This window comes from Platalea leucorodia, assembly GCF_965183815.1.
Source record: "Platalea leucorodia genome assembly, chromosome: 19".
NCBI lineage: Eukaryota > Metazoa > Chordata > Aves > Pelecaniformes > Threskiornithidae > Platalea > Platalea leucorodia.
The window spans coordinates 4287221-4308520 of record NC_138841.1 but is presented as its reverse complement, the minus strand read 5'-3'; positions in this window follow the sequence as shown (position 1 = coordinate 4308520).

The window sequence follows — 21300 nt, the reverse complement described above, 5'->3', positions numbered from 1 at the left end:
CCGCCCCCGCCGCGCTCCGCGGGCCCCTCCGGCGCGGTGCCGGGCGGGAGTCGGGGCCGGGGCAGAGCCGCAGCTGCGCGGGGACCTGCAGGCAGCGGCCTGGGGGACGGGGGACGCAGGGGCTGTGCTTAGGACACGCACTCCTTGGGGCAGCGATGTCCCCAGCCAGGGCCACCGCCTTCCTCCGCGGGGACAGCCGGTGTCTTTGTGCCACTTCGGCGTGGTCTCCCACCTCTGCCGTGCCTCTGCCGTCTGTGGCTGTGGGACGGGGAGAGCTGGTGGACGAGCTGCCCTTGGCTGCGAGTTCTCCTTCCTCCAGCGCCCTAAAACTGTGGGCTGGTAGCTGGTGAAGGCCAGCCTTACCTGGGAGCTCCCTCTTCCCCGTGTGGTCCCTGGCTGGCTGGTCCTTCCACAGCCTGCAGGTGAGCAGGCATTAGGCTGCAATGGGTAACCTCTCATTGCTGGCACTTCCCAATATGCCTAATTATTTACTGGGATTGCAAACCTCGTTATCCACCAAAGCCCTTTTCGCCTTGCCGGAGCCCTCAGCCGCCCCCTCCCCTCCGCCCAGCTCAGCTCATTCTGCTCTTTCCTTCCCATTCCTGTTGTCACAGATCAGAGAGTGACTTCCCCGGCCCAAGAGAAACTGGGACTAGAAACTCGCAGTTGGTTATAATCCAATTATACTTCTGAAAACTGCAGCAGCAGAAAGCTGGTGCTGGTAGGGTGCTGTCCTTTTGTCTGAGAGCCCAAATGGAATACTGCATTACAGCTTATTCATAAAGCGATTGCACTGAAAAGGCTGATATTTATAGACTCGCGTGGAAGGCTGTGCATTTGTTTAGCAGACCCCTCGCAGTGGATAGTGTGCTGGGGTCTCCACTGTTGCTGGGGGTTTTCTCTGTTACTGGATTGTTTTCATTCAAAGAGAGGCGGCCGAGTGCTCTGTATCCTGCGCTTAGGGGAAAGGGAGAAGGTGACAAGGGCCACGTTCCTGGGTGTTCAGCCGGGTGTGCAGGTCTCGGCTGTGACGTGGTGCTGGGCAGGAGACCCCTGGGTCGGGCTGTAACTGGCTCCAGGATGAGGGCAAGAGGCAGGCGGTGCAGGCAGCGGTGCAGGCAGCAGCGTAGGCAGTGGTGCCAGCCCTGGGAGGGTGGTGGGTGTCTGCAGGGGAGGGGTCGCAGCTGAATTTAGGTGTTGAAGTGACACACTTGGGCCGGGTTTCACAGAGCTTTGCACCCAGCGTGCTGAATTTCTCTGTCAACCTGCTTGCTTGTTTTGATGCTCTCCTCCCCAAGACCCGACTGACAGCCCACGCACTGTCCCCTGGGCTTCCCTGGCTGTGTGTCAGGCTCTCCCTTGCCTGCCTGCATCCAGCAGCGGCTCCCAGCGGAGCGGGGGGAGGCCGGGGCAGCGCTCGCTCCTCCAACTGCGGCTCAGCCGGGCAGAGACTCGCATTTGATCTTTCATTCAAATTAGCAGTGGGCTCAGGATGTCTGGGTGCTTCGTCCACATGAGCTGCGGTGAGTAAATAAACAAGGCTTTGCTTTCAAAGGCTTTCACGATTCATTAACTTCAAAGGAACGAGCTCTCTATTTTCTTAGCAGGTCGGTCACTCTGGAGACTCGCCCTGGGTGCTGAAGGTGGTGGCTGCTCACGCCGGGCAGCCGGGGCAGCCGCTGCAAGGCCCGGTGTCACGCCTCGCGCAGCACGGAGCTGCGGCGAGGGGCAGAGGGACAGCCCACGGTTCCTGTTACCCCTGGGAGGAATGCAGGGTAAGGAAATGCACAGGCGAGGATGGTCTGTGGCGTTCCCTGCCCCAAAGAGCTGCCCCGTAGGTGGCACCCAGCCCGCAGTGTGCTCAGGGCACTGTCGGGCAGGGTTTGCAAGCCAGGGACGTGTACCAGATCCGCGCCTGCGTTGCAGAAGTCTCCCCATCTTTTCACGGAGGCGAAGGCGGCGTGGTCTTGCCTGCCCGTGCCGTCTTCCCGTGGGTGAGGGTGCTCTGCCCCGTGAGCAGGGCTTGCTCTGGCGGCGCGAGCGGGGAGGTCGCTCTCCCTCCCCAGCTGTCTTCCCCGCCGCGGCGCTGGATTCCTGCTTTGATTGTGCAGGCACAGGTGCTGGGGCTGTGCCAGGAGCGCGCGGAGCTAGCGGAGATTGCAGAGGGATTGCTGCACCTCCAAATGCCTGCCTCGGCACAGCTAGGAAGCTAACCTTTCATGTGGCAGCCCCAGGAATAACTCGGAGCCTTGCATAATCGCAGCCGCCTGGAGCTCCAAGGTGAAAAAAATCACTGTCCTGGGGTAACCCTCGGTGCCAGGCCTGCTGACCTCATGGGAAACCTATTTTCTGAGGCAACAAAGCCCCATTCTAAACATATTTATGGGGAACTTATTTGGGGATGGACACTGCAGCCCAAGCAAGCTCCTGAACTTGTGCAAAAGGGACCACAAAGGGGCCGTGTGCTGGCAGGGGCCGCGCGCCAGGCAAAGCCTCCACCGTGCTCGTCTCCTCGCCGGCCACAGCACAGCAGGGCCTGGGCGCCGCGGGGACACGGTGCTGGACATCGTCACTGCCCGGCACAGCGGCACCAGCGGAGCCCCAGGCGAGAGCTGTGCTCATGGCAGCACGTCCTGCTCCGTGCTGGGGGCTCCGCTGTCGGCACAGCGGGCCCCGGGCGCCCGCGTCCCCTGGCTTGCACCAAGGAGGATGCTCGGGGAGAAGCAGCCCCAGGCTGGCTGGAGGCAGGTAAGGGGTTCCTTGCTGGGGGGCAGCACTGGGACACAATGGCCACGAGAGCCGAGTGCTCTCTGCAAGCCGAGTCTGTCTGGGTCAGTAAAGGAGATGGTGTGGTTAGTGCTGAGCCGCAGCCTCGGGTGCGCCGAGCCCTGGCGACTTCAGTACTTGGTTATGAAAGGAAGGCCTTTTATCCCCCAAAAGAACAACATCTCCCAATGGCCGAGCAGTCCCCAGTTAGCCGCCGGCTATCTCTCCGAGGTCTGAGAGGCTAAGAATACATTTTGGATAGCTACAAATAGCCAGAACGATGAATTGACCCTTCATAACGGCCTCCACCACCATAGAAACAGGAGCCAAACAAACAGGCACGAGCCAGCCCTTTTAGGAGAGCGATGGCACATGCTTTGTTAGTCTGTCCCCTGGTTCCCCTGTTAATTCTTTGTTCCTTCTCAGATTAATTGATGAATTGCTGTGTGGACACGCAGCGCCTGGCTTTGCAGCCACGTGGTGTTGGTAACCCTTTGGTCTCCATTGCAATCTGGGCGCACACAACGTGGGGACAGTCTCCCCTCCCGTGCGTGCCCACCGGTGCTCAGCCAGAGGTGGGCAACTCCTGCCTGGTAAATGTGGGACGGCGTTTGGGCAGCGGGGTCCAACTGCAAGCACAGGCAAAGGTTGAATAGTGAAATTAAAACCCTGCTTGATGTCAGACCCGGGTTTCCACCCAGGAGGTTTTGTGCCTTCCCGGAGGCGTTTGCCGGGTGCGGTGCCCTGGGAAGAGCTCATTTCCCATTGCGGGACCCATCCTGCACCATGGCATCGGCTCGGGCCTGGCTCCATCCCCCCCTTCCCCGCCTGCCAGCCCGACGGGCTCCTCTCGGCCAGCGAAAGGCGGCTCGGTGTGCACGAGCGACCAGGTTCAGATTGATTGCCGCAAATCCAGCTGCGTTAGTCATAAAAGTCACCAAAGGCCAGAAATGGCGCAATAACACCTAAAAATACCCGTGCCGCGCCAAGCAGCCCCGGTTTCTGTCATCCTCCAGAGGCATCTGTCTATTGTGTGTGCAGCGGGGAGCGCGGGAGAGCATGCCGGGGAGAAACCGGCCATAAATCCTGCCGGCCTCCGCTCTCGGCTTCTCCCTCCCACCGACCGCGGCCGTCCCGGTGCTGTCTGGCAGGCGCAAGCCCCGGCTGTCATCGGCAGATCAGACAGGGCTGAAATTTGACAGGCCTGTGGAAAAACACGGGGTGACATCATGCAGAGACACCAGCCCACTGATTAATCTCCGAGGTCAGTGGCTGCTTTATTTATAACCAGGCAAGGGTTTGAGGTGGGTTTTCACGGGAGCGGAGCGGCGTGGGGTGTCTGTCCCACGTCCCCAGGGCGGCCGCCTTCCCGCACCGGCGGGGATGCCTCCACCTCCTCCGGACACTGCTGGAGAGGCTGAAACAGGGCTTGGGAGCGCCAAAGCCAAGCCTAAACCAGTGCAGGAGCACCGGAGCCCGGCTGGAAGGACCAGTACCACTGCGGCCGTGTCTGGGTTTCCAGCTGTTTTCTTTGCTCCTGGAGTTTTTCCTTGCCCTCCCCGGCAGGAACAGCTCGGCTCCCCCCAAAGCACAGCACATCAAACTTGAAATGTTTTGTGAAACTCTGTCAAGCTTTGGGAGAAAGGGAAGGTGGTCCCAAGGGCACAAAAACGTTCCGTTTCTTCATTTTCAAAACAACCTTTTCCATTTCCAATGACTTTTTGTTCTGTGGTAGTTAACATTTTCATTCTACTCTATAACGCAAAACAAAATTACAGTTACAATAATATATTTAGAGTTTATCTAACTTGAAGCATTTCAAGCCATCCATTTCTCTAGGTTTTCTTTTACAGATAACCTGGAAAGCTTTGGGGTGGGTGATTCTGAATTGGAACAGAAACAGGTTTTAAAATGTTTTGCAAAGGCAGAACTTCATCTCTGTTGCCAAGTGGTAAGTGGCCAAGGGGAAAAAAAACCTATCAGGTATATCTCTAGCATTGTTTCTAAATGGCGAATTTTTCCTGCGATTAATAAAAGTGGGGAAATAGGGCCAAATCCTGCACATACTTTGACCGCAAAGCTTGTACAAACACTCTGGCTGGGCTTTGGCTGGAAAGACCAAGCTTAATTAGTGGGTTGTCGCTGTCAGTGCAAGGAAGGATTTATGTTTCCTTTTCCTTGGGAATATGATCGGCGTCTAAGTGTTAAGAATAATCATTTCACTAATGTAAGGCAAATTTCTTATCCTACGCAGCTGATAGCGAGGGGGATGCTGCTGATGCAGTCCGGACGAGTGCCCGACAGCGCTGACGATTTACCGCTGTTGTCGTGAACCCCCACTCGGCGCTCGCCCGCTCCCGCGGCTCTCAGACAAGGAGTTCACGTTCGCCCGGGTGGAGGTGAGAAAACCCCCGGCCCCGCAGACCCAGAGCCGCGCACCGCTCACGCAGCGAGCCTGGCTCACCGTGCGGGGCCAGGTCCCTGATTGCCCCGCGGCGGGTTCACTCGGCGCGGCCAGCGCTGGCTCGGCAGCTGTGAGTCGCCTTTTCTTTTACGTTGCAAGCCCGTTCTGCTGCCAGCGCAGCATGCAGCCCTGCGGTCTCGAGCCGTCCCAGAGCCTTCTGCCAGGTCCTGGGGTGAGCAGAGGAGCTGCTTGTGGCAGCATCGCAGCAGCTTTCGTGATCAAAGTTCCCACGTTTTTTTGTTCTGCCCTTCAAAGCAGGTAACGCCGAGGCTCCCCAGGCCTGCTGCGAACAGCACAGACCTGATCTTTCCCGGCCGCGTGCTCCCTGTTGCAGCCCTGGTGTAGTCACCGAGTCCAGATGAATCTCCGCTGAACTGATGGCAGTTTTGCAGCTCGGCATGGCAGGGAATTTGGCAGGAGAAAGAGAAGGTAGAATAAGCAAGGAATTGCGGAGAGCCCAAGCGTAACTCCAAACTAGGGCAGGAACTGCACCACACATAGCTCTAACCTTATCATCGAGGATGGATTTTAAGTGCTTCTTCAGTGACTCATAGTCCCTGAATGGGCTTGAAGGACTGTCCGCCTGAGACAAAAGGCCAGAGAACTCCAGATCAGATAACAGGTTATTACAAAGCCTGCATGCTGCCGGGAGGCATCTGCCAGGACAGTGGCCAGGGCTGCTTGGCCCCATGGGGAGGGACGAAATTCGGTTTCTCAAGTGTGGTTCTGGATGGGCAGGGGGTGGCGGAAACTCAGCCGGAGGAGGACAGGCAGCATCCCTGCCTGCTTCTGGCAGCCCGCGCCGGGAGGTGCCGGGCCCTCCTGGGTCCGTGGGTGAGGGACGGGACGGGGCAGAGCCCCACGGGGCAGAGCTGCCGTGCGTGCCTGCGCCTGCAGCTGCTCAGGGCCTTCTGTGCCCGAGCCCCAGGGCTCAGCAGGGCACGGGCTGGGCTCGGTCCCGCTGCGCTGATGGCGAGGAGCAGTCACAAGCTTTGTCCGCTCTCGACCGGGCGTTACACGGAGCTGGCAGCAGCGCCAGTGAGGCCATGGCTATTAATAACTCCTTTCCCGGAGCCTGCTGCAGCCCGTGCACAGGCTCTCTGCAGCGTGAGGTGCATGTGTGGGAGCTGACGGGCAGGGCTGCAGTCGAACAAAGAGCTGGGAGGCTCAGCTTGCCTTTTGGATCAATCAGCAGCTTTCCAGATTCACATGTATGGAGGGGAGGCTGGGAGCATCCCCTGACCCGCTGGAGGAGGGAGGGAGGCAGCAGGAGGTGGCAGGGGCAGCTCTGCACGCCCCGGCAGGGCAGGGACGGGAGCTGTGCTCAGCACCCTGCGTGCGGGCCGGCCGCGCTGCGGAGGGGACCCCGGCTCCAGCGCTGCCTCGCCGCAGCCGCGCCGCGCAGCCCCTTGCAGCTGCACGCTGCTCTCAGGAGGGAGCTGGTTGCGGGTGTCTTGGCACGGCGTGGTCCCCTGCTCCGAGTCCCCCCTTAGTCTTGGCACCGCTGACCCTCTGCGGAGCAGCGCTGGGAGGTCTGGCACACCCCGCTGCAGGGCCTGGTGATGCTGTCTTGAGCCTCCTCCTTTTCCGAGCATCTAGTATGGCTGTTCCTGGCTGTCTTCTGTCCAAGACCCGTCTGGAGTGGACACAACCTACCCAGAGAGCTGCTCCACAACGGCAGGCAGTGAGCAAGAGAGCAGCCTGCGTCGGGGCTGCTCTGAGCTGCGAAACCCCAGCTCCCTGCAGGGCCTGGGACCGGACCTCTGGAGCCCTGACTACTTCCCACCTGGGGTCTGCACCCTCCCTCCCCAAAATCCCCATGGGAGACAGCACTGCCCTTTATTCCCCTTCTGAAGTGTTGAGGTCCCCTTTCGATGGACAGTGGAAATGGCTGCTAAGGTGGAATGAGAACTGCTAACAGTCGTTCAGGTGCTGAGAGCTGGTGTGTGTGTGTGCATAGGTGTATATTTTTAAAAATTCATATGTACTAAAACCTCTCCAGCATGAGAGTTGTGAGCCTTAATTAATGAATATCTCTTTGTTGCTGCGAGAGCGACATTCTTGGGAACAGGGGCCTCTTTCTCCTCTTGTTTATACCCAGTCCTGGCCAGTCTCGTTCCACGGGCTTCACTGGGAACCACTCGCGTTGGCGCGGTGTGGCTGCCTTCCCCCCGGCGACGCGGGCTGGCCTCCAGCTCGAAGGGGCAGAGCTGGCACTCGTGGTTCTCGCCACCGTCTGAAGCGAGCTGTGAAGTTTGGTGGTTCCCTTGTACCCTGGCTCCCGGAGTCAGGTGAGGATGGGGGCAAATAGAGACAGGCTGAAATACACGTTACTGATCTAAACTCACTGTAAAAAGCCCTCTGTATTGTGCCTTACATGAAAGATGCTGGTATGGTTCGAAGGTTAACTTTTATCTTAAGCTCAGCTAGAAGCTGAAGAGTTTTAGCATTTTTTAAAATAACAGAAAAGTATAAAAAAAGAGGACAAATTCTGATCTCTGTTACATTGATATTAATGGAGAGAAATTTAATGGAAGTCTGTAGAAGCTTCTGATTTGCTCTTGTGTGAGATTGGATAGAAATAGCCCAAAGAATCTCATTGCTGCTGCCTGGCTTCATCTGCACAGCAGAGAGCTATTAATGCTCTGTTTTCTTGCCTTTGGTCAATACATCTTGCAAGGCAGGAGGAAGCTGGATTATGTCTGCAAGTGTCCCAATGTCATGCTATGCCGGATAATGAACTGTGGCTAAATTGGATCCGCTTTTCAGTTGCCAGCCTCTCTGAAATCCAACAAGGAGTCAGGGCAGCAAGCTGTGCTTTCAGCCCCGGTGTGCCAAGAACAGAGCGTTTGCTCTGATAACCTGTGTGCTGCTGTGTCGGGAACCAGTGTTAGGCAGCGAGAGCTATTGTGGAGATTGCAGGCTGGAGCGGGTGAAAATCATTGTTAACCTGGAAATTGTACAGCTCTGTTTTGCTTGGTGCTTCCCCAGGCCTTAAAAAGGTCTGGTCTGGTGCAAATCCGCTGTTGAAGGAAACAGAGATGTAATGAGAGCAGCATCTCCCTGAGCTGCATGCGTGATTTGCTTTTGACCTGATTATTCAGTTAATCCTGGTGGGTGAGGAGTGTGGCTCGGGAAGCATCCAGGCTCTCCGGAGGAATGTGGAGAAGACCCTTATATTGGACACCTGCAGGTTTGTGTTTCCATGGAAATGGAGGGCTTCATCCAGAGTTACTAGAGAATATGGTAAGACCCCTCCTTGATAGCAGGGGTATCAAACCTGGAAGTGGAGAAGACTCAGCAGCTCCCCTCCTGCACGTCTGCTGTCTGGTTGTGGCATCTGCCATGATGGGACACCCCCTTCTCTGCCCAGCGCCCTGCAGTGTGCGTGCCCCTGTGCTCCCAGTGGGCTCCGACCCACTCCTGGCAGCGCTGGGATGGGATCCCAGATCTGCCCGCACGGGATCGCGGCTCTGCAGGCACTGCCGTGTGCTGTCTCCTCTGTAACCCGCGGGCTGTGGCTCACCAAGGTTCCAGCAAAAGTCTTGGTGCCGTGGCTAAGGTGACAGCAGCATGCGCTACTGGGGTGGCACAGGGTCGAGGATCGGCTCCAGACACCCCGATGGCCAGAGCACGGCAGCCTCCTGGTCCTGCCTGGTGAGATGCTCTGGGGGCGGCTGGAAAGCCGGGGTCAGCATGGACCCTGGAGGAGCCCGAATCCCCTGTGGCTGGTGGAAAGCTGAGCCCGTTCCCCATGCATGCGTGAGGAGTTCAGCCCAACGCTTTATTATGACATTTCAAACAAAACAGGAGGATATCTCACACCCTGGGGACCCGCGGGGATGCTCTGGGAGCGGGGGGGCTGCAGGGGAGCGGAGGCAGCGCTGAGCTGCCCCAGCCGCACCCCAGGCCGGGTGTCTGTATTTTCACTGGCGTTCCCGAGAGCGTAATCCTGTTAAGGGCTGAGCGTCTGATTCAGCTGTCCTGCTATATGGCTAATCCTGCCAGCAGGAGCGTGCATTATCCCATTGCCGGGGGAGGTTCTCCGGCCCCTCCAGGCACTGGGGTCACTGTGGGTGTCTCCGGCCCCTTCACCCTCCCTGCGGGCAGCCCAGGAGCCCCCGCTGCCAGCCCTGCTCCCCTCCCTTTGGGAAGCGAGCCCCCGGAAAGCCTGGGAATTGTGTACCGCCCCGGGAACCGTGCAAGGCTGTGTGGGCTCCTTTGAACTTTCCCGAGCAGCTTACGGCCCCCGGGCGTTACGGCGGGCACGCAGTCCAGCACCCGGCGGGCGCTCCGTTGAGGCTGGCCGGAGCGTGGGGAAATCCTGACTTTGATCCCATTGTCTGCTTTTGGGGCTGTGCCCTTCAATAGCTTCACAGCCAGGGAGTTAATTTTACTTATTACCTATTAATTTACTTACTTATTACCCGTTTGCCAGGCTTTAAATGCTATTTTTCCTCACGTCCCCCCTTCACTTCTGCGATTTCCCTGTATCTCGGGGATTTTCGCCCTTCTGCCATTGCTGGTTTCTTACAGGCAGGCCGCAGTCTGGTGGGGTTTATTTCACTGGTGGCTGCCTTGGTTTCTTGGAGGATTGTAAATGCTGTTTAAAAATACGATGTCTACAAAATAAGCCATTTTAGCTGCAAACCTCTTTGGACAAAATGTGGTTTTGCCCATCTCTCCCCTGAAAAAAGAAAAAGAAAAAATCCAGTGCTGATGAATAAGGAGTGTGTCGATAGAGCCGGTAATAAAATGTGCGGGTGCCTCTAGCAGCTGTGAAGTCCCACATCCGAGGGGAGGCGAGGAGATGCGTGGGAAGCCCACGGTGCCAGGGGCACAGGAGATTTCAGTGTGCAGCGGTGCCTGGTTTGGGTTCATTTTGGCCATTTGATTACTTAAATTTTGGCCACAACCCATCCCCTGAGCAGATGCCAGTGTTCAGGCCCACGAATACCCATTTCATCACTCTCTGCTATAACCTGAGACAGTGAATCTGGGGTTAAAAGCCTGAAGGAAAGCTGATAAATGTGTATAATATAAACTATTGAAGGGTAAAAAATTTGAAAACACTGGAGAAAGTAAATACAATAAATTTGGGGTGACATTTCTCTCCCTAACTCAGGTTTTCCAGCAGCAGCTGCCCAGCCCTCTAGCAGCTCAGAATTTCGTATCACCTCCAAAATGTAATGAAGAGAGACTCTTGTGAAACATTTTTTTCTTGAACTAACTGAGCATGAGTAACCTTGGCTCTTTTTTCACCTGGGGTCTCCCGTAGGGTCTGGCAGTGCTGTTGATGAGGGACAGATGCGCTGAGCTCTGCGGGTTCCTCCCCGGGAGCTCCCGTTATCGCCCGGATCTGCCCCTCCGCCGTGGGCTGGGTGCGTGCCCCCGGGACCCCGCCTGCCGGCTCACCGCCGCGTGTTTATTTCTTCTTGTCTCTTCCAGTTTGGCTCTGCGGGAACCTCTCACTCCACATCCCCCGTGCCCCGGTCCCAGCTCCTCGGCCAAGCGGGTTGGATTTCCACATGGAGAGGTGGGAACGGTGGGAACGGCGGGAACGGCTCCGGCTCGGCTCCGCTGGCTTCCCTGGCCAGGCTGGAGGCGGCTGCGCTGCTGCACGAGGAGCTGCGAGCGCGTGGTCGTGGTCTGTTTGCTAATTTTATTCTTTTCCTTTGCTCGAAGGCAAGACGTGAGGGCACCTGCAGTCTGCACACAGCTGGGCTTTAGCTTAAACTGGAAGAGTCTATGAAAAATGAGAGAGCAACATATGAGCGGAGGTGATAAAGCGTATGTATAGTGTTACTAATATTGCTGCCCATCCTGAGCTGACGTCCTTGGGAAGAGGCTAGTGGGAACGTGGTATCCTGAGACACCCATGCAAAACCCTTCCCAATTTTGGGGCACAACCCACAGCAGGGCAAAGTATTTTTGCTTTCATCTATTATTATTCGGGGACAAGATTCATTACTGGTTCAGAGAGTACACTACCAGGTTTGCTGGAAATCGCTTACACGGAGATCTTAATGCCGAGGCGGTGACATCTGGCTCGGCCCTGCTGCACCAGGAGCCGCTGTTCTTTCCTGAAGGTCTCGTGGTGGGTTGCGGCAGGAGGGACCCTTTCTCGTGCCAAGGAGTGAGCGTCCCCGCGCCGCAGGGGCAGGGCAGCTCTTAATAGGAACCAGAGGGGAGTGCTGGGGGGAGAAATGTGGATGCCAGGCCTGCCCTGGCTTTCTTCTGTGAAAACTTTTGCTCTTCATTATGAGCAGGGTGTTGCAAGGGCAGGCTGCGGGCTCTGCCAGCAGATGCCTTCTCAGTGCTCTGCCAAAATCTTGGTCTCTCTCTGCGTAATGAGGCAGTGCCCACTGTGATTCTGCAGGCTGGCGATGTGGAACGGGCCCCCCATCCCTGCGGGCTCTCCTCCTTTGCTGCCGGGGCTCCCTGCAGATGCCCCCGTCTGAGGATCGTGCTCCTGTCTCCCGCAGGTTCCCCAGGGCTGGCTCCGCGAGCCAGGCACCCCTTCCCCTTAACCCCGGCTCCTCTGCTCCCTCCTCGCACCGCCTCTGCGGGGATCGGGGCAGGCTGGGTGCTGCTCTGCGGGAAGATGCTAATCAGTGCCATCGGGCGCTGCTTTGATCTCCGGGCGGAGCAGGGGTACGTGAAGCTGCGGCTGTGCAAAACAGATGGTGGGGACTTTCCGCGTTCCTGCCTGCCTTCTTTTTGATGTCTAATTCCCCCCTCAGCTGGCTGAATCCTGCCTGCCGGTGCCTGGCCGTGCCGCGGGGTGGGTGGCAGGGCTGTGGGCAGGCCATGGGCTGGCGGTGGGTGCTGGGCTCCTCTCTGATGGCGAGGCCATCTGCAGAGCATAGGAGGGCTTGTGAAGATGCTGAGATGCCTAAAGGGCCTCTGCCAAGTCCTTGTATGCGTTCAGCACAGTCCTGTTTATCCAACAGCGCCAGGGCACTTAAGCTCTTTATGAGGGCGAGACTTATGCCATGTTTACCGGCTGGCGCGTGACGCTGTCTGCCGGGGCGGCACCCGGCTGGGTGCCCGTCGCACCCGCGCTGGGCTCCCCAGGGCCATGGGGGGAGCATGCATCATCCGAGCGACCCGCGAGAGCACGGCCCCTGTCGGGATCCAGCCCTTGGCTCCGCACCAACGTACCTCCTAATAATTTTGCCTAAATGCTTTGCAAATCAGCCAGCAACCAATTTATCCCTGAAGTATTTTGGAGATGTCACTCTGAGAATGTTAATGGTGCGTGATTCACGGGGTCCTGCATGCTGAAAAATGTGCGGCCATGCAGTGGGCTCATGCGGGAGGCTGCTGGGACAGCACGCGGGGGGTCGGTGATTTATTAACGGTGGGTCATCTCGGCTTTTGGACCCCAATTCCCCCTAGTGCAGCACGGCAAACTGGGGGAGAGACTGAGCCATTTAGCTAGCGAGGATATCGTGCTTAAAACTTGTTATTTTTGGATCGAGTTTCCGAGCCCCCTCTCCCCCCCGCAGCATTAAACACAGTTGTTTATTGGAGCTGACAGTAGAAACACAAGCAGTTGTCGGTCGCTTCTGCAAGCGTAGTGTCTACCAGCGGTGGAATGAACATGACGGAGCCAATGACTAATACAGCTTTGAATTTTATATGCTTCCAGCTAACGGGTCCCATATGTTCCACCGCTGCAGCCCGAGGAGAGAGCGGCTCGTTCGGTGCGGTGCTGGGCCCCAGGGCAGGAAGCCTTGCTGGCTCCAGGACCTGGCTCCGAGGAGCTGGCGGCAGAGCCAGGGCAGGGCGGCAGGGCCCAGGACTGTGCCGATGCCTGGCTCTGCCCCTCCCGGGGCTCCCGGTCCACGGCTGGCTCGGGGCTCACCCCTGAGCACGTCCTCCCCGCTGCGGCAGCCGGAGCCATGCTGCGGATGCATTTGAGGGGTCCGAGCCTCGGGTGGGTAGCAGGAGCATGTGTGCTTGTGGCTCTGGGGCTGGTGCCACCGGCAAGCTTTGCGGGCAGCACTGAGCCCGATTCGATAGATTTATGAAGAGATCAAAGAGCCTCCAACCTACCCTGGCTAACCTGGATCTCTTGCTCTGCAAGAGACCGTCGTGATCAAATAGATACCCTTGGCTTGGAGCTCTCTCTTGTAGCCTGTTGGGAGGACTAAGCAGGAGGGGAAGTGGCGTTTCCTCAGCAAGCTGCTGTGTCATTAAAATAACCCATCGGCTCTCACAAATCATGCTTAGGAAAAATGTGTGCAGCTTTATTGCAGGGAGCAGTTAAAACCTGAGTCAAGCATGTGTAGACCACGTCCTCCCTGGGCACCCGAGCTCCTGGTTGCACGTTCCCACATTTGCCTGCGGGTGCTGCCAGCCCGTGCGCCCGGCTCCTGCTGCCCGCGCCGGCTGCCGGAGCAGCGCAGCAGTTCTCTGGAGGAGCAGAGGCACTCACATAGCTTGAACAGGTCGCTTTCCAGGACCTACAACATAAAGAGATCATCCTGGAGTAATTTCCAACAGCCTGTGCTTACTGCTACCGGTGCTGTGCCAGGGCTGAATTAGGGGAAGGCTTTTGTCTCGTTGCTTTTGTTTGCACAGCACTGGCTGGACTGCTGCCGCCTTCCCGTTTGCGTGTCGCTGCGAAGGGCGTGTTTTGGCTTGTTGCAGTTATTCCGACAAAAATCAGAATCCATCTTGTTCCTTTCCAAATGAAGAAGGAAGTGGTGGGAAGGCCATTGCCTCTTGCAAACAGCCGTCTGCGGTCGGCCAAGTGTTTCCCACAGTCCCCTCCTGGCACATCTGCTCCCTGCCCTGTCCTTTGCCAGACTCGGTGGCCGGTGGCTCCTCGGGGCGGCACCTGGGGACGCCGGGCACACCGGCATGGCTGTGGGCTGACGGTGTTTAAACAAGTGTGTGGCATGTTCCTGAGTGGCTGACTCTGGGAATAATTCCCCAGGCCGGGAGGAATTTGGCATCCCAACCACTGGGAGATAAAATGCAGCCGTGGTGGTAGCTGGCATCTGGCCCCCATGGATTGACACGCCAGAGCCTCGCGGCCGTGCCCAGGACGGTCGTCTGCTCCCTGGGGAATTCTGACCTTGTGTGTTTTTAAACTCTGAGTGCAACCTGAGTCCAGAGCTGGCAAAACCAGCGGGCGGTGAAGGTGAGGGTGCTCGGCACTCGCTGCTGCGTGCGCCCTGCACAGAGGCTGGCAGCAGCGGGAGCACGAGACCTTTCCTTTAGCGATGCCCTCGATACCTGTCATTGCTCAAACCCTGTGGGGCTAGAAGCACAGGCTGGCATGTGCCTGGGGACACGCGGTGCCGCTCTGGCTCCTCTCTTCTGGCTGTTGGAGGAGCGTTCGCAGGTGGCGGCCAAGTGCCGCCCTGGCTGTGCCGTGCCCTGGGGGCTGCTTTGCTCCATCGCGGGGCTGCGGCACCGATCCCCATTTAAACTCCTCGCTGCTTCTGGGCAGAGGTGGCCCCGGCAGCGGTGTTTCCAGGGGTTGAGCTGCCAACCTGGCCCTGCACTGAAATTCCCATTACAGTGTCTCCAGCTAGTTCCCATCTGTTACTTCACTCACTTGATTTATCTGCCAAAGAAATTGCTGGTATAAACACAGCATTATCAGAATTTTACTCCAGACTTGGCCCCTGGATTCCCTGCCAGCTTTTGCTGGTATTGCACTTTTTGCTACAGCAACTCTTCAGTGAATACAAACTGCCTGCGGGGAGTCATTGAGGCCACGCGCTGAGCTGGGGAGGCAGGGGTGCTTTGGGTCAGCCCCTGGGAAAGGCTGCGGGTGCGATCCTACAGGCATCAGCTGTTTGCATCGCAGCCGGGAGGCAGCCTGGAGGCAGCGCGGCCGCTGCCAGTGCTGGGGCCACGGGGCCGTTTGGCGTTCTGGGGTGCTCCAGGAAAAGGACCTGTTGCAAAAGTGACCGTATTCCTCTTCCCTGTCCGCACAGATCTCCTGCCGGCAGCGCTCGTCCTTCAAACTGCCGCCACCTTCACAGAGAGGAGGGCCGAGCCGGCGGAGGAGGACACGCGCTGCTGCCTGCCGCAGGCGTGGGAGCCGCTCGAGAAGGCGGCTGCTGCAGGAGGGTGAGTTTGTACCCACGCGTGCGCGTGGGCACGTCGCTGCCGTGCCAGGGAGGTGCTGCCGGCCCGTCTCGCTGCCCCGGACACACGATTGCATCCTGCTGCCCCTGCTACAGCCAGAGATTTCCGTGTGTCCGGACAGGACCCTGGACAAGTTAGCGGGCAGATCTGAAACTGCCTGTGGGTGATGATCACATCCCCATTACCAGCTGGTCAGGGGATGCTCACCAGCGAGGAGCTGCATTTAATCACGCTCCCTGTTAGCAGGAGGGCAGAGGCTCATCCTTCTAAGGCTGAAGGTCACGGGGTTGATCTCACTATGGATGGCCGTAGGACAGGAGTCACAAATGGGATCGAAATGCCCAGTTCAAGCTTCAGCGCTGGGAAGCGATACCTGCTCTCCCAGGGCAGCATTGGAAAATTTAGCCTTAAAGTTTTTCCTGAGAGGGATGAAACAAGAGGTTGGAGGGGCCCAGGCCCTTTCTTTCGCCGAGCCCTTCTGTGGCACTTGTCCTCCTTGCCACCTCTCTTTGGGCCTTGAACCTTTGCTGAGCCGAGCACTGGGATGCCGCAGTGGTCGCGGCAGCAGCGGTGAGGACGGTGCTGCCCAGCACCGGTGTCTCTGATGCACACGCAGGCGTCGGAGCTGGTCTGCAGCTCGGCACCAGCCCGCGTAAGGGGTGAGCTGCGCACGTGCCCGGCGCTGGCAGTGCGGCACCGGAGCCTGTCCGAATTTGGGGCTTGATTTTCCCTCACCCCTGCTCCTTTCCTTTGTAAATAATGACAAATCAAGCCCATTCATTAAGAGGAGGAATTTCATCCTGCAATTGAGGAAAGATCGCGTCTGAGCTATTCTTAGCTCGCTAAGGAGTTGCGTAAGAGGCAGATTTTGTTTTCACAACCCACCTGGCAGCCGAGAGCTCTTTTCAGAGGCTCTGCTCCTGCCCCGCGCTTTGGGTCCAGGCACACGGCGGGGAGTTCGCAGGGAGCCGTCTCCTGGCATCCCTGGAATTGCTTCTGTTATCGGACGGGAAGAACGGAGCAGTGCAGAAAGGAAGGGTTTGCCTTGTGCCACTGATAACGCTATTATTAATTACTGTGAGAGCACCAAGCCGGCCCGCCACGGAGAAAAGGCTGGATAATGCTCGCAGAGAGACAGACCCTTTCCTTGCAGTGCTGCAGCTGAACGCAGGCTGCGGCGAGGGGTGGGAGTTGGGGTTAGCAGAGCTACTTGGCGGAAGGGGGAACACAGGAATTTGTGCCCAGGGTCTCGCCTGGCAGTCGGTGGCACTGGCAAAAAGGCAAACTTGAACTCTGGTCGGGGCTGTCTGGGGCTGCTGGAGCATCCCCGCCCCCGTCCCCGCGGGGCTCCCCAGCACGCCTCCCACTGGGAATCCCGATGGATGGTGGGTGCCGGCGCGTGGTGGAGGCGTGAAGCGGGATTCGTGCTCGGTCGTGTCCTGAGCACCGTCCCGAGGGCAGGATCCGACCCCGGGTTGCAGCTGGGGAGAAGAGGTGGCGCTGGAAAAGCCCTGAAGGTCGCTGTCGCTCGTGGCCGCGGTCCCTGCAGGGGAGGCTGCCGGGCTGCGGGGGCGGCCGGGCCCCCGGGGTGCCCGGGGAGGGTGCAGAGGCGCGGCCCGCCGGCGGTGCGGGGCTCGGGCGTCCCGGGCGGGCGGGTGCGGGGCCGCAGCGCGGGGCCGCGGCGGAGCCCAGGGACGGACCCGCAGCGCTACCTGCTGGCTACCGGCCCGCGGCCACCGGGAGCCCTGCGCTGGGGGGGGACCCCAGCCCTGCGGGGGGGCGCGGGGGGGGTCACAGCTCTGCGGGGGGGCGGGGGCGGGGGTGTCACAGCCCTGCGGGGGGGTGCGGGGGGGTGTGTCAGAGCCCTGCGGGGGGGCGGGGGGGGGGGACCCCAGCCCTGCGAGAGGATGGAGGGGGAGTCACAGTCCTGTGAGGGGGCATGGGGGGATCCCAGCCCTGTGAGGGGATGCAGGGGGGGGTCACAGCCCTGCGGGGGGGCATGGGAGGATCCCAGCCCTGCAGGGGGGTGAGGGGGGGATCCCAGCCCTGCAAGGGGGTGCAGGGGGGTCAGAGCCCTGCGGGGGAGCTGCGGGGTCACAGTGAGCATCAGGCGGTGCAGGGGACCTCCCCGCACGTTGCCTTTCTGAGCTCTGGCTTGTTAGCCCGACTTGGTGAGGGACATTATGAGCTGGGGAGCGGGGAGCCCCCAAAATGCTGCTTTACTGTCAAAATAATTGTGTTCTGAATTGTCTTTCGGGGGAATGGCTTTTGAGAAGACGAGAGATGCTGGCAAGAGCCAGTGACATACCGGCTGGTAAAGCAGGTTCCCAGCAAGGTGGCAGAACGAGTGGGACCTGGGCTCAGCCCTCAGCCACAGGTAAAGTGGATGCTCATAGATGGGCACAGCTGTGTGTGAAGAAGGAGCTGCTTGCGTCTACCCAAATACCTGCTAACGCAAGTAACCAGAAGGGTCGCAGTGCTTTATTTCCGTATGCATCTCCTGACCCCTTCCAAGGTAGGGACAAAATATTGCGGCTTGTCCCGCTGCCGGCTCTGTTGAGTGTGCTGGCTTTGTTCCCCCGCTGGGATGAGGGTGCTCCGGGGATGGATCAAGTGCAAAGTATTTTTCAGAATAGGCCTTTTTTTTTTTTTTTCTTTCTCTTTTTTTTTTTTTGCTAGAGCAGCTGTGGGACATTTCAATGTATAAAATAATTTTTTCCAGCTATTCTGGCAAAGAGAAGTTTTTAATACAGATTCCCTTCAAAGCTTTAAAGAGCTTTTACCTTTTTTTTCTTTCCGTGGAAGCAAAAGTCACTTCCCACTCTCGTGCTCGGTCCTCTGAGCGGCGTTCCAGCTGGGATGGCTCTCCCACACCCAGCTCCATCCCGCTGTCAGTGCACTGTCCTCTGCTTGATCTTCCCGGAGCCTTTCAGAGCCGTAATCTGTGTTTATTCAGTGGTGCACCGTTAACTGTTCCTCACTGGTAGTCTAATGTCTGTAGGAGATAAAAACCTGCCCATGCACCGTGAGGGCACACGTGGGTGCACGCGTGTCCGGCCAGGTCTCCATCCCTGGCTTCTCCAGGATTTAGTCTGGGTCTTTCTCTCCCCGCTCCTGCCCCTCCAAGAGGAGGGGATGGGTTCCCAGGTGAGCACCCAGGACTGGGTGCTGTGCTAGGACGGGTCCTCCTCCAGCCTCCCCCTGCTCCTCCCTCGCCTCCTGCCTGCTGTGACGGGCGGTCACGGGTGAGGAGGGCCGGGGAGGAGGTGGCTCCGGGGGTCCTGCTCTTGCACACCGATGGTGGGAAGATGGAGGCACGGGGCAGGATCCCACCGCCGCTCCCGGCAGGGGCACAACAGTCCGCAGCCATCACTCGTGAGCGCGAGCTCTGTGTTTGTTTTTGTAATCCCCCTTTTTTTTAATTGTGATTTTAGCGGTGGTGAAAGGTGCTGGATTGACAAGCCGGGGAGATGGAAGGGCCTCTGGACTCCACCGAAGTTTACATTTACAAAGGACACAGAGAATAAATAGAAGACAGTGTTTAGAGTCCTCTGCAGACACTTCAGACTTGCTTATAATTCTGCAGCAATTCCATCACCTCCGAAGTGATTGATGCTCTCTATAAAGTCTTGCCTTAAAACATTTTCCTATGTGTCAGGGGAAGAAGTTTATTACACTTTACCAAAAGGGCAGGATTTGTATTGTGCTGAAGGCTGAGTCCTTCCCAGCCCCATCCTCAGGAGAAAAAAACAATCAGAGTGCTGGCAAAAAAGCGACCGACCCAAAGCACGCACGTGGTTTGTGGTTAGCCAGGTCTAACGCTGGGTGTTGAGAAAGAGTTCTCCGTGGGTGCTACAAACAGGGCGGGTTTAACAGGTTTTCATCAAATTGTTTTTTTTCTAAAAGCTTATATTTTCATTCAGTGGAAACATGAAATGTATCTCCTTTCAGCAAAGAGGAAATCATATTCTTCATTAAATCACCAAATATATTGGAGAGAGACTGCTTCAGGACAGAGCTGCTTGTATTCTGATCAAAATACAACAGACCACAGGCTTTAGGGCTAAATTTCTACTGAAGAAGTTGTTGGGTTTTTTTTTTATGTGGAAAATTCAGGGCAAGGTTATGCTTTTTCTCCCCGTGGCAGGGTATCCCTGGGCTGCGGCACCGTGGGGCTCCTCGGGGAGCTCCGTTGCCCCGAGGCGCTTGCAGTGAGGCAGTGCAGGTGGGTTTGGGAGCTTGGGTGGTTTTGCAGATGCAGACTCCCCAGAGCCCTCGTTGGAAACAAGGCTTCCCTTCTCGCCCAGCTCTGCTGCCGGTGCTGGCGAGGGGCTCAGCGCTGCAGGAGGGCACCCTCGACGCCCAGCCAGGCTGGCGGTGGTAAGCTCCCTGCTTTAAAAGACAAGAAAAAGCTACGTAAGGAGTCACTTGGTGATGAAGTCATCCCGAACGGACACGGTGCAGTCACCGACTTCACCTCTGCAAACGGCGGGATCCTTTGGGGATGTTAATTTTATAAACCATCTGAAAACAGCTCACATCTCACCCCCTCTGACACTGGCTCTCGGCCGACCCCGAAGTTTGCCCAGTGTGGCAGGAGACGTGTCAAGAGCAATGAAGAAAAATAGCGGCATGTGTGGAGCCTGTCAGAAGAAATAAATCTCCTCCGCTGCATCCTGGGCTGGGGTTTGCTTCGGGAGAAAGGTGCTGACAAATGCAGACCGATACCATGGGGATTGCCTCCAGTCCCGTCTGATACTCATGGCGAGAGGGGTGCGACCCTGGGGAGCGCGAGGGCTGCATGGGAGCAGCCTCATCCCCAGCCGCAGCCGGGGCTGCCTCTGGTGCAGGCAGGGCGGGCAGGGCAGGCAGGGCGGGCAGGGCGGAGGGGCTCCCAGCCTCTTGCCCAGCCTCTCCCTGCCTTCTGAAGGGGAATTTGGGACTAATCCAAGTTTGCTTATTTCTACAGGCTCATAAAACTCTTGGGAAGGGCAAATAATGTGCTTTTGGGGCAGGTGAGGCTGCTGTAAGCACTAGGTACCCTTTTTTTTCCCCTCCACCAAGCTGTTTCTCTGTAAGGGACGTGCCCTCCTGCAAAGCCAGAACCTAAATACACCCAGGCTTGCCCTACCAGTGCGCTCTCTGTGCATCTTCCCAGTAAACATTTCCAGTCAAGCATGCTCCTTGTGTGCCTCGGCTTTGCTGGCTCCGCAGGACTGTAAGAAGTGGGGGTTTTGTTTAAAGTGGGGAGAAAGAGTGGGAAGGTTTCCTGGGTCTGGTCTGGGCTCCAGAAAAGGGGTGCCCTCGCTGCCGGGGAGGGCTGAGGTCACAGACCGCGGGAGGGACACAAAAACGCTGCGGCGAGCGCCGGGCGGCCCTCGGTGCACACAGAGCCCCGTGCAAAGCTCCGTGGGGCTGAGCCGGGCTGATGTGAGCGTCAGAAAGGGACGAGGTCCACGGGCAGCGTGACACCTGCCCGCGCAGGCAGCCCTGCCAGGTCCCCCCGCGCCCCGCGGTGCTGACCTTCGCTAACCTGGGGCCTCCAGCAGTGCCTTTAATATAGTAGTTGATAAAATACCCAATTTCTTTAAATACTTGTTAAGCAAAGTCAGCCCACGTTTCAAACCGAAGCACACACAAAGCCCTTTGTCACTGGCTCTGGAAATACGGAGCAGATGCTTTAATGAGGCATTGTTTTCTGAATCACGTAGTTCGGCTGCCTGAAACAAGCACTTGGTGGCTTTTGGCGGTGGCCTTGGCATCATCCACTGCCTGCCTGGTTGCTGTGCTGGCCGTCTGCACCGACCTCGCTCCTTGGCCGTAGAAAGCAAACTGGGAGGGTGCTGATGTGAGGGTGCTGGTCCTGGTGGGAGCTGGGGTCTCTCGCATCCCGCTCCTGTCCTGTAACATCACTGGGGATCGGGGCTGTACATGCCTCCCTGCCATCTTCTGCCGTG